Consider the following 13,162-nt stretch of genomic DNA (forward strand, 5'->3'; position numbering starts at 1 on the left):
AAATGACCATTTTGCCCCTAAGTCATGAAAATTCTAATTTGACTCCAAATCGGTACTCGAACTCTGAATCACCATTTTAAGTCATTATGGGGTTTTAAAATTCTCAATTTCATCTTAAAATCTCTATTTGGACTAGTTCGAGGCTTAATTCAACTTAATTGTACCATTTGGTACAATACCGTCCTTTAACGATTTCCAAGGTACCCAAGTAAGCAAACATGCATTCTTATGTTAGAATGGCATAATAAATATATTGTAGAGCTGGGCTTGACATAAATTATCCCCTTAAGAAGGTGACTGTTGTACGACATTTTTCTCTCGGTTGTGGAAGAAATGCTGCACTTGTGAGTTATGAAGAATGTAGGAGAATACAACAAGCTTGGATTGAGGAACAAAGGAGTAAATCTTAAGAGGAAGAGGAGGATCCGAAAGAGGATCCTGAAGATACTTAATACCTTCGTTGAAGTTTGTATCATCATAAATCTAGGCAAGTGTCGTTTAAGGGAAAATGTAATAGTTATCTGTACAAAGAAGTTAATAGTTTGGCTTTTAAAGTGTATGACTAAAATGTATTATAAAGTAGCTGTTTAAGTGATTGGATGTATATGAGAATCTTTTGGTAGGACATAAGTGGATTAACATTATGACTATTAAGGAAAGATATTTATCTTAGTGGCATGGTTGATCATCTTAGATAATTATTGAAGACTGATGTGGAAAGTCATTAATGATTTAAGCAATCACCCTAATTAACAATGAATATATTTTGCAGTACTAAGAAATGGATACTGATTAACGTGATAAACTTTTGGGGTGATAACCCTAGATTTTGATGAAGTATAAAGGACCATTTAAATTGATGATGTTTGTTGAAAATTATTACTTATCGTAGTATGTGAGTTTTTGATATGACTCCGAATGCAAGGCTAAATAAATAAAATTCTGGTTTATAGGACAAAATGTATCAGAGAAAATGATTCCCTAGTAAACACACTAAACTCGAGGACTATGTTATAATAAGCGGGTTCAATGTGTTGTAATTGCATAGGATTTTGGGAGACAGTGTGGTAAGACTAACAATCAATCATGGAGATGTGAAATTGGGAATCTTAATTGTAGTTACAATTTGAAAGGATATGGAAGAAATCAATGAGGCTCTAGATGACATTTTGAGCGATTAATGTGATAAAGTCAAAGATTGTAAGCTTGAGGGTGGAGGAAGTATAAAATGATGCCATAACATTATAGGAAGATAATCTAATACAAATATGGTCCATTATAGATAAATGAAGGAACTTGAAAAAGATAATTTTTTATTAATAAAGATTGTGAGTATAAGTGTAGTGAAAGATGAACTATTTTCATGGTCTTTGTACTGGAAGTTAATAAACTATTGGAGTTATAAGACAAAGAAGATGATCATAAATGGATAATGAAAATAGTGGGATACCATAAATAATAAGTAATTATGTGTATGATGATGTATATATTGTGAATTCAGTACACCATATGGGAAAGATGTCCTAAGGTGGGACTTGAAATATGTGGATTTTTGGATATGCTCTAGAAGGGAACTTTTGCATCCTAAATTCGAGATATCTTGATCTTATAACTGCAAGGATGAGATGTAATAATTAAGTAAATTATCCATTTTATAAATGTAATTGGTTAAGAACCCTTTATGGCTAGAAATAACGAGCAAATTGGGAATGGCATGAAGATTAGAGTCACGAGTTGGAAAATGGTCATTGGTTTTGATGTCGAGTTTCGTTATTGGGAGCCTTAAGTGCATTGTGGGAGTGTTAAGATGAATAATATATTGACTAAAGTCAAATCTTAAGAAATAAAGTAAACCTTGTAAGGTTAAAGAGGAAGTGAGGGAAAGGTTAGATGAATGTATGAGATATTGATAAGAGATGTCAATACCAAGTGATGAGAGTGTGAATGAAGATTTAAAGAATGATATAGCAAATGAGATTATATAGAATATTGTTACGAGAATTTACAAATCTTGTCTTGACTTTTTTGAAAGGAAAGGATTAGTGACAACACAAGAAAACCACATGGTATGCTAGAAACCCTTGGAGATAAGTTGAAGCATGAGTAGTTAAGCATGCATTTAAATATTTTGGTGAGCAAGTGCATGCCTTTATGGAAAAAATATACTTGGAGTATGAAAGAGCAAATAAGTGATTAAGTGTTTCAAGAATGTTTAAACACCTTTGAGAAAGAATTATAAATTATACGAGTTAAGTGAACACATGCTGTGAGACATAAGTTTAAGATAGGTATCCCCAAGGAAATACTTAAGATAAGTTCTACAATGGATCTCGTGAAAGCAAACATTAAGTTATATGATCATAAAAAAGAAGTCATAAGCTGAGAGTGATACTTGTATTGACATTGAAAAGTACTTGAGGAGGACATAGTTTCAAGTTTTACAATTTCAAGTACAATTTGTAAATTGGCTAAGGGAGAATGATGTTATGTTCATATGAAAGAGTGGAACAAAAGATGATTGAAGTTAACCTTGATAATGAAGTCAGATAATGAAACTTTCCTAATATATTATGGAAATTAGAATTTGAAATGCTTGAGGCATACATGATTCAAATGAGTCTGAGTTTTAAGTGACAAATCAATATCGGAATGAAATAAGGATACAAGGTAATGTAGAGGCATGAAGGATAATCGAGGAAAAAGGATGACTCTTAGGAATTGTGGTATTGCATAAGATGCAATGATCAAGTTAAGATAAATCTTTGAGGCATCAATGGGATTATAAAAGATACATGCATAATAGATTATAATTCAACAAAGATGACATTGTGATGCAATGATATATAGAATAAGGAAACTTAAGCATATAATTGGAAATGATAAGAAGAGAGTATAAGTTTGTAAATGATATGGAACTATGCACAGGCATGATGAGAATTTGTATGAATTATGAAGATTATTCTATTGAATCTTGGTTATGGATGGGAATGAACAAAGAGAAATTAGTCAGAAGGCATTTGAAAACAGAGACCCGTATACATAATAAGGAATATGGACATTTGAATGTGCGTGTATACGTATGTGTGGAGTTAGTGATGTACCCAACTAAAATGAAGAATGGTTTTAGTGGTTCGAGATTTGAACTCAATATATTTGATGAGTTGTATAGATAATGTAATGATCAAGAATCTTATCAGAAGTCAATTTATGGTGACCTAAGGAATTTTGGGGAAATAGTTAAGGGAATGTAACCTATAATGCGATTAAGCCATATGAGATGGATTAATAGGATTAAGAAGATTGAAATTTCCTAAATGCAAGGTAAACATGAAGTATGTGGAAATAATTGAAGCCAGTAATCTTCCCTAACGCTGAGGATATGTATAGGAATGAGTATGGCATGTTAATGATGTTGTAAACTACATAATAGTGTATGAGGATAATATGAATGAATGAAAGTCGAGAAGTTTGATATGGAATGAAGTAATAAGATACTGATTGGTATACCTAAATAAGCATAAAATGCGATCGAAATTGGTATGATTGAGACGGAGTTATGGTTCAAGTTTAATGATAGTAATAGAAGCATGCTTGGTGTCTCGATATAAAAGATCATAATTGTGAAGGTTACTATTGATCTGATTTTAAAGGATAATAATAGACATAAGTGAAGTACTCGAGTTGAATTGGAGGTAAATTAGGTGAACAAATCGAAATTCCCTATAAAAGGGAGGACATAAGAAGTCGAGCATTAGATGAGAAAACAATACCCCCACATTTTCTCTGAGTTCAGTAAATGAAATTTTGAGTTCAAAATTTTATCTTAAGGGGGGGGGGGGGTAGTGCTGTCAAGCCCAACTCTACAATATGTTTATTATGCCATTCCTACATAAGAATGCATGTTTGCTTACTTGGGTACCTCATAAATCGTTAAAGGACGATAATGTACCAAATGTTTATTAAATTTTATGTTACTTGACTTGAGTTTGATGATTTGGAGTATTGGGAGAGAAATGGAGTTATTTGGAGTTAAATTGGACGTATTAGCCAATTAATCGGGTGATAGATAGAATTAGGCCAATACCATTTTATTTAGGTACATAATTGAATTTACATTGAACACTGTATTTAGATAGTTACCCGAGTATTTTACATCCCATTTCATGCATTAGTTTAGAGTCTGAATTGGTTTTACAACGGTTTAGCACAAATGTAGCAAATTGCTTATTGTGCATTATGTCTAGGTGGTGAGCATTCTGGCAAGAGTAAAGAGGTAGTATCCGAGGATCAAGAATCAGAGTATCTCGAATTCGATTCCCATTACAATGAGTAACCTTATTATCGTCTTAATTATCTAAAGTATGTTTTTATCCAATTTTGTAATTTTATGGAAAATGTGTTCAAATGAAATGATTTTATAAACTGTTTTGAAATTTAATGATGACTTGAAAATGGAGTAATTGGAGACTACTTGTTGTATTGTAAATTATGTTTTGAATTGAATGGCTTATGATAATGTGGGCATGAATGGCTGAATGGGTATTTGTGTTGAAAATGTATAAACTGTTGTTTGCCTTGATAGGCTGGATAATGATAAAATGACCATGTCATATTGTTGAATTTTTATTGAATTGGTGGGTTATGGATTGGTCATTACAGTGGCAAGTTCTGTGGACCAGCCTATTAAAGGGGCACGGAATCCGAGTATATTCTTACCTCGGCCGGAGAGGAGCGTAGGGTAACTCTTGAGGTAAAACTTTAGAGTTCACTTCACGCTGAACCACCACGTGAGGGTGAACTCAGCCAACACCAAGGAACGGCTATGTTTTCAAAATAAAAAACATGATTTATGCGTACATGACTTTTTAACAGCCTTGACAGACTCGGTTAGGATAGCCCCAGGCCAAGGTATCCTTGACAACTGAGTATGAGAATGATTTTAGCACGAGCCAAGCTTTTCAGGAAATCATAAGCCTCGTTGTTTATTTAGGTGAAATGAATCTATTTTATCTTATTAAAATGAGTTCAAAATGCTCTGAATCATTTTTATGCTAATCTATTTTATCTATCTCCATTTACTCAGTTTTAGATATTTTAGATGGTATTTGTTTACTCACTGGGATTATATAATCTCACCACCCTCCTTTCCACCCATTTCAGGCTCAGGATGGTCGATAGATAGCTAATTTCATTGAGGGTTACAGTTGGACTTGCATCCTCAAAAACTGTAAGTTCACAGCCTTCATTACTTTTAGTCATTCGGGGGCCCACATGTCATTGTTAAATGTTTTGAATACCTGGTTTCGTGTGCTACTATATGTAGGAATTTATTTTGCTTTTACATTGTAAAAATTATTTACGTAGCGTTCTATAAAAATTGTTTTATGAAAAATTAGAATATTTTATTCCATTAGCTATAATTTCACTTTAAATGAATGTTTTAGATATCTAAACTTATTTTCGATTATGAAATGTGTAAATTTCTCTCATATGCTACGTTTTAGCTAGTTTCAAAATTTTTTGGAAAAATGACCAAAATATCCCTGTGTAGTTAAAATTTCTCTTTGATTGTTTTTGAATTGAAATTGGTTCATATTACTTTCAAACATGATTTTAGTAACTAATACTCACAGGGGAAGTGAGAAAACTGATGTTAAGCCTTGCGAGGTTTCAATTGGTATTTCGGGTAATGAATGTCTATCGGGACATCACGACGGTTGTCACGGGCTCGATGGGAGTTTCGGGTCATGACATATTCATTCAGTATCTCATGTGTCTGTTCTTCGTAAGTACAACTGCGAGCCATCTCACATGATTCATTATGAGAAAATTCACTTGGATGATGATTTGTCATATGAGAAAGTACTAATACAGATCTTAAATAGACAAGTGAAATGATTGCACACCAAAGATGTAGCATCGGTGAAAGTGTTTTGGCGCAACCACTCTAAAGAGGAGGTGACTTGGGAAGCTGCAGACAAGATGCATGCAAATTACCCTCATCTATTTCAAAACTAAAGTAAGTAACTATTGATTTAAATTCGAGGACGAATTTTTCTTAAAGGGGGAAGAATCTGAAATCTGCAGTTTCAGTTACTTGGATAAATTGGACAAGTAACTTGGTGAGCTTAGAAAATGCTTTTGTTGACTTGAAAACCTTAATTTCATCCTTGAGATGTCAAGCTTGACTTTATAAAATATTAGCCATATCATTCATGTGATTGACAGAATGCTTGCATACTTGAAAAGCCTCAAAAAATTGTTAAAAGTCAATAGTGTACCTAATGGTGCAACTAAGTTGAATTAAGCCTCGAACTAGTCCAAATAGAGATTTTAAGATGAAATTGAGAATTTTAAAACCCCAGAATGACTTAAAATGGTGATTCGGAGTTCAAGAATCGATTTGGAGTCAAATTGTAATTTTCACAACCTAGCGGCAAAATGGTCATTTTGCCACCTGAGGTTAAGATGTGAGTGTTGGATGAAATTTTTGACTAAGATTGACTATTTAAAACATAATTTGAGTTTGAGAAATGAAAAATTTTAATTCCAACATTTTTTCGAGCATAGGGGTAAAATAGTCATTTTGCCACCCTAGGGGCAAAATTATAATTTTACACCACCCAACACTTGTCCAACACATGGATTTTATCCATTATTATCATGGATAATTAAAAGATTTTAAATGGTGGAGAGAGATTGCTTAATGGGTAAGTATGACACATGGGCCAATGGAATGGTGACATGTGTCAAATTTTCATCCATTTATTTTTTTCTTATAAATTAGCACAAAATCAGCCTATTTCTCTTCATTATGGTCGGCCAAAGCAAGAACAAAGGAAGAAAAGGGAAGAAAAGAAGAAAAAAAAAAAACCTAGAGTGAAAATTCAAGAGAAAATTGGTGGATTTCAAGTAATCAAGCAATCAAAGGTAAAATTTCTTGATTTTGACTTGTGATCTACCTTTCCCATACATTCTTTTGCATTTTCCATGGTTGAATCACAAGATATCATGAAGAATTCATGGCTGACCGAATTTAGAGAGAGAAGATTTGATGATTTATTTGGTTAGACTTTGAGATGTTTTAGTGTTTTTAGTTAGTTAGTAATGTGTAGCATAAAAATCAAGCAAGAAAAATTCATTTTCTCCCATCACCCATCATTGGCCGAATTTTCCATGTAGAGTGTGGATGGTGGATTTGATTTTATTTCAAGTGAATTGGTTAGGAAATGATGAATTATGGTGAGAAAATCAAGTAGGAAAAATCATAGTGTTGCTGCACCTATCATGGCCGAAATTCCCAAGAGAAAATGTGAAGATGATTTTGCTAAATTTTATGCTATTTAATTTGTGTTTGATGATTTGGAGTATTGGGAGAAAAATGGAATTATTTGGAGTTAAATTGGACATATTGGCCAATTAATCGAGTGATAGATCGAATTAGGCCAATACCGTTTTATTTAACTGCACAATTGAATTTGTGTAGAACACCGTGTTTAGACGATAATCCGAATAATTTACATTCCATTTCATGCATCCATATAGTTTTATAATGGTTTAGCACCAATGTGGTAAATTGTTTGATTGTGCATTATGTCTAGGTGGTGAATCCTCCAATAAAGGCAAAGAAATTGTACCCGAGGATCGATAGTCAGAGTACTCTAAAAATTTGACTCCCGATATAGTGAGTAACCTTATCATCATTTTAATTATCTAAAGTGGTCTTTTTATTTGATTTTCTGAATTTTATGGAAAATGAGTTTAAATGGTTAATTTTTAGGTTTTATAAACAAAATGTGTTTAAATGAAATGATTTTATAAATTGTCTTGAAATTGAATGATGGCTTTGAAAATTGAGTAATTGGAGACCATTTGATGTATTGTGAATTTATGGTTCTAATTGATTGGCTTATGGCAATATTGGCATGAATGGTTGAATTGGTATTTGTAAAACCCGACTCTATAAACACATGTCATGACATACATGCACTGAGCAGCATGTTATTACGCTAGGAAAGTCCCTAAGAATAGACGAAACCCGGTATTGTACCTAACGGTACACTTGAGTTGATTTAACCTCGAACTAGTTCAAATAGGAATCGTAGGATGAAATTTAATATTTTACAGTCCAAGAATGACTAAAAATGATTGTTCGGAGTTCGAGGGCTAATTTGGGGAAAAATTGGAAATTTTGATGTTTAGGGGCAAAATCATCATTTTGCCACCTAAGATAATAATTTGATCATGGAGTGAAATTTTTGACCAAGATTAACTATTTTGAGTATAATTTAATAATAGGAAGTGAAAAATTTCAATTCCGACAATTTTCGAAACATAGGGGCAAAACAATAATTTTGTCGTCCCGAGGTAAAAATCGTAATTTTCACCACCCAAAACTTGTCAAAATCATAGGATTTACTTATTTTTGGCATGAATAACTATGGTATGTTAAGTGGTGAAAAATTGAAGTTTAAAGGACGAAATTTAAAAAACGGGCCAACAGGAAAGTGACACACGACACTTTTTAATGATTTAATATTATTTTAATGAAAAGTCAGCCCATTTAAACCCCATATTAAGTGATGGCCGGCCATAAGGAGAGAACAAGAGAGAAAATAGAGAGGAAAGGAAGAAAAGGGAAAAACGAAAGGAAAACTAGAAAATTCAAAGGGAAAATCGCGTTTTTCATCCTTTTACGCGTCTAAAGGTAAGATTTTTCGACTTTAGCTTGATTTTTAACTTTCCTATGCCTTTATTTCCATTTATCATGCTTGAGGAGAGAGATCAAAAAGTGATATCAAGGGCTGGACAAAATTCAAGGGGGAGGAATTTGAAATTTTTATGTTTTGATTTTTAGTTAAATTGATAGTTTTAGTTAGTTAAATGTGTATAGAAATCAAATTGGGCAAGAAAGCATGAAATTTTCACAATACCCACCCTTGGCTGAATGGTCAATGATGTACAATGATGATGAACTGATTTTTGTTCTAAGAGAAATGAAGAGAAAATGATGAAAAATGGTTAAATGTGATAGAAAAACAAAGTAAAAAATTAACCGAGTAAATGTCCCATTTTTGGCCGAATTTTCCAAGGAGAAAAGTGAGCTGATTTTGGTGATTTTAGAGGATTATTGGCTGATATTTAATGGTTAGAAATGTTGGAGAGAAAATGGGACAAGTTAGAGCTAAAATAGAGCGCATTAGCAATTTATCGGGTAAAGTGCCAAAAATAGGTTAATACCGTGTTTAAGCCGTTTTAGGCTATTGCATTTCATACCATGCATTAGTATAGGATTTAAGTCAATTATATAGTAATTTAGCATCAATGTGGCGAATTGTGTAATTTTTGCAATGTGTTTAGGAGGAGAGCCTTTCGGTACAGGCAAGGAAGTCATACCCGACGAACAGTGATCGGGGCACCTAAAAAGCAATTAGTTTGTACAAATGGTGAGTAAACCTGTTATTATTGTAAATTATCTAGAGTTTATTTTCAAATGCTCTTCATGGATTTTATGAAATGAAAATGAGATTAAAATGGGATTTTTGATGTTTTAGAAATAAATGTGACAAATAAAAATATATTGTGTTGATTATGAAATTGAGTAATTGGAGATTGCCAATTATTTTGAAATATATATTTTCCTATGAATGGCTTATGATATATGAGTATATGTGGCTATTATTATAATTGCATTGGGAATTTATGTAAGCTGTCTTTTACTATGCAGGTTGGGTGAATAAATAAAAGCCACGTTATACTGTCGAAATTTTATAAAAATTGGTGAGTTTAGTCACTACAGTGACGGGTTTCCGTGGACTGCTTATTAGAGTGGCACGGTAAACCCGGTTATATAGTTACACCGGTAGTACAGGCGAAGAGGGTAACTATCGGGGTAGTGTTAGAGCTCACTTTACGTCGAACCCCCACGTGAATGTGTAACTCGGCCAACGCCAAGGAACGACTTGTTTTAAAAATAAAAATGTGTTTCACATGTAAATATCTTAACAACCTTGACGGACTCGGTTAGATGCCTCGGCCAAGGTATCCCCGAGGATTAGTTTTGGCTTGAACCTTGTTTTTAATAAAAGTCAGAAGCCTTAACAACTGTTTTAGTAAATTACAAATATTTTATGGTTTAAGAAATAAATTGAAATCCTTATGAAATGGTTTGTAATTTATTGTTCAAACTTGCCTCCATGTTACTCGCCTTTAGATATTTATGATAATGTCTGTTTACTCATTGGGATTGCGAAATCTCACCCACATCCTTTCCAAATATTTTAGGCCTGTGGTAACTTGTAGATATCGATTTTGTCAAGGATTCCAGTTGACCCCTCTATCTCACAGACAGTAGGTTACTATCACCAACACTTGGTGTACTTAGGGGTCACTTGTCATTGTAATTATTATTGTACATTATAACTTTGTAAATTATTGTATGTATGAATTTATTTTACTTACACGTGTTTCTATAAATATTGTTTTATATAAAAATGCTATATTTTTGTCTTTTGATTTACTTGAGCTGGAAACGACTGGTAATTGTTTAAAACGGAATGTTTAAAAACGATTGCTCACAGAAAAGGCAAGAAACTGATATGTAAGCCTTGCGGGGTTTCGATTGGCATTTCGGGCAATGAGTGTCAATCGGGACGTCGCGACTATTGTCATGGGCCCGAGGGAGGTTCCGGATCATGACAGTGTTTGTGTTGAAAATGTATAAACTATTGTTTGCCTTGATAGGCTGGATAACGATAAAATTGCCATGTCATGCTGTTGAATTTTTATTGTATGGTGGGTTTAGCTTGCTGCAGTGGGCGGGTTCTGTTGACCAACCTATTCAAGGGGCACGAAATCTGGTTATATATGTACCATGGTCAGAGAGGCGCGTAGGGTATCTCTTGAGGTATGGTTAGAGTTCACGTCACGCCGAACCACCTCGTGATGATAAACTCTGCTAACGCCAAGGAACGACTGTGTTTTTCAAACTAAAAATATGTTTACGTGTATACGAAATTTTTAATAGCCTTGGCGGACTCGGTTAGATGCCTCGACCAAGGTATTCCCGAGAATGATTTTGGCAGGAGCCAAGCTTTTAAGATACTCATAAGCCATGTTGATTAGTTAAATGAAATGAATATTTATGTTATGAAATACATATTGAGATGGAATATTTTAATCGTCTACATTTACTCGACTTTAGATATTTTTGATGATGTTTGTTTACTCACTTGGATTATATAATCTCACCACCCTCATTTCCACCCATTTCAGGCTCAGAATAGGTTGTAGATAGTTGATTTCATGGAGGCTACCATTGGATTTGCATCCTCCAAACTGTAGGTTCACAGTCTTTCTTACTTTTGGTTATCCGGGGGCCCACTGATTATTGTAAATTAAATTAAATACTCTAGCTTACTGTATTGCAGTATGTATGAATTTATTTTGCTTTTACACTACAAAAATTATTTACGTATAACTCTAAAAATATTGTTTTATAAGAAAATAGAATATTTTATTGAATATTTGTTTTATTATTTTTATTATATCCAAATAATCTTAATTTCATTTTAAATGAAGGTTTTAGATGTTTAAACTTAATTTTGATTATGAATTATGTGTTTTGTACTCGCATACTACATTTTTAACTAGTTTCAAAATTTTTAGGGAAAAATGACCAAAATGCCCCTATGAGACAGAAATCATTTTTTTATTGTTTTAAGTTGGAAATAGTTTAAAATCTATTACAACATGATATTTGGCAACGGTTACTCACAGGGGAAATGAGAAACTGATATTAAAGCCTTGTGGGGTTTCGGTTGGCATTTCGGGTAATGAGTGTCTATCGGGACACCGCGGAGGTTGTCACGGGCTCAAGAGGAGTACCGGGTTGTGACATGAGAATTCACAACTAACAGTTTTGAAGGTTTTGAAAGGGATTTAGAATGGAATTAAGCATTAAAAGGAGCAATTTTTGCAAATTGGGACCTAAAAAGTTGACCACGGTGCATATAAGGTCAATCTTATGAAGTAAAAAGTAGGGGAAGTCATTCATTTTGGTCCAACATCAACTATAAGCCCTCTATAGTCGATCTTATGAAGACAAAATGGAAGAAATACAAACATTTTGGTCCAAGATCAACTATAAATCCTCTATAGTTGATCTTGTGAAGGAAAAAATAAGTGAAAAGCGGACATTCAGATCCAAAATCGACTATAGACCCTCTATAGTCAATCCTGTGGAAGGCAAATGGGCGAAACAAAAAACCTTCTAGTCCAAGATCAACTATAGATCCTCCATAGTTGATCCTAGACTACCTAGTCAGCCTAAAAGGGGCTTAGAAGTCCTAAAGCCCAAGATTTTCTCATTTCAATCCTATCTCTAATATTTTTCCACCCATTTTCTCTCAAATTTCATATCTTTCAAAACCTTCAAACTCCATCAACAAATCTTGGATTCTAAGTGCTAAAGGTAAGGATTTTCACTCCCAAAATCCTAGTTTTAGTGATTTTTGTTTTCTCTCTCTAAAAGCTAGGAATTTTTCTAAGTTTTCAAGATTTGGCAAAATCCTTTGTTTGAAGCTCACTAAGGAGGGAAAATAGGTAAATAAGTTGTTTATTTATTAGGTATGAGGTTTGGATGAAAGATTGATGGAAATCATTTGGTATAAATGAAGTTTAAGTAAAGTTAGAAATGGATAATTGTTGTACCACAGAATTATTATGGGTTTTTGAGAATATTGATGATTAAACCTCATTTTTAGGTGATATTGGAGTAATTTGAGTTGGTTGAAGAAGCCGAGCTTTCAACAAAGGTGCCAAGAGGAAAAGGCATGCTTCAAGAAGTGGGTAGATGCGACAATTTTAATTATTTTAATACAATTAAGCATGCCTATTCTACAACCTCGCATTAAAATCTTTTTTGATTAACTTTGTGATGTGAACAATGGTTTCAAGCTTGATTATAAAATCTATTTATACTATGTAAATATGTTAGTATGTATTTAGTTTTGAGCATGGGGAACAAGCCTTTCTATTGTTTGATGCCTCGAAAATTGATATTTGTCTATCGATAAATGCTTGATTGATGATTTTGTTTTACCCTCACTTTTAACTTTTATTGCGTAGATTATTGAATTCATCCTTTGTTTAAAAATGAACT

The 13,162-nt window shown here is 33.2% G+C and overlaps 1 long non-coding RNA gene across 1 annotated transcript; it reads left to right on the forward strand.

Annotated features, from left to right (window-relative positions):
* Positions 6,894-9,429, forward strand: LOC108663784. The gene is made up of 3 exons (XR_001929816.1): positions 6,894-6,930; positions 7,602-7,684; positions 9,361-9,429. It is a non-coding gene; the product is annotated as an uncharacterized LOC108663784 (long non-coding RNA).

This window comes from Theobroma cacao, chromosome 10 (genome assembly GCF_000208745.1).
Source record: "Theobroma cacao cultivar B97-61/B2 chromosome 10, Criollo_cocoa_genome_V2, whole genome shotgun sequence".
In the NCBI taxonomy this organism is placed as follows: domain Eukaryota; kingdom Viridiplantae; phylum Streptophyta; class Magnoliopsida; order Malvales; family Malvaceae; genus Theobroma; species Theobroma cacao.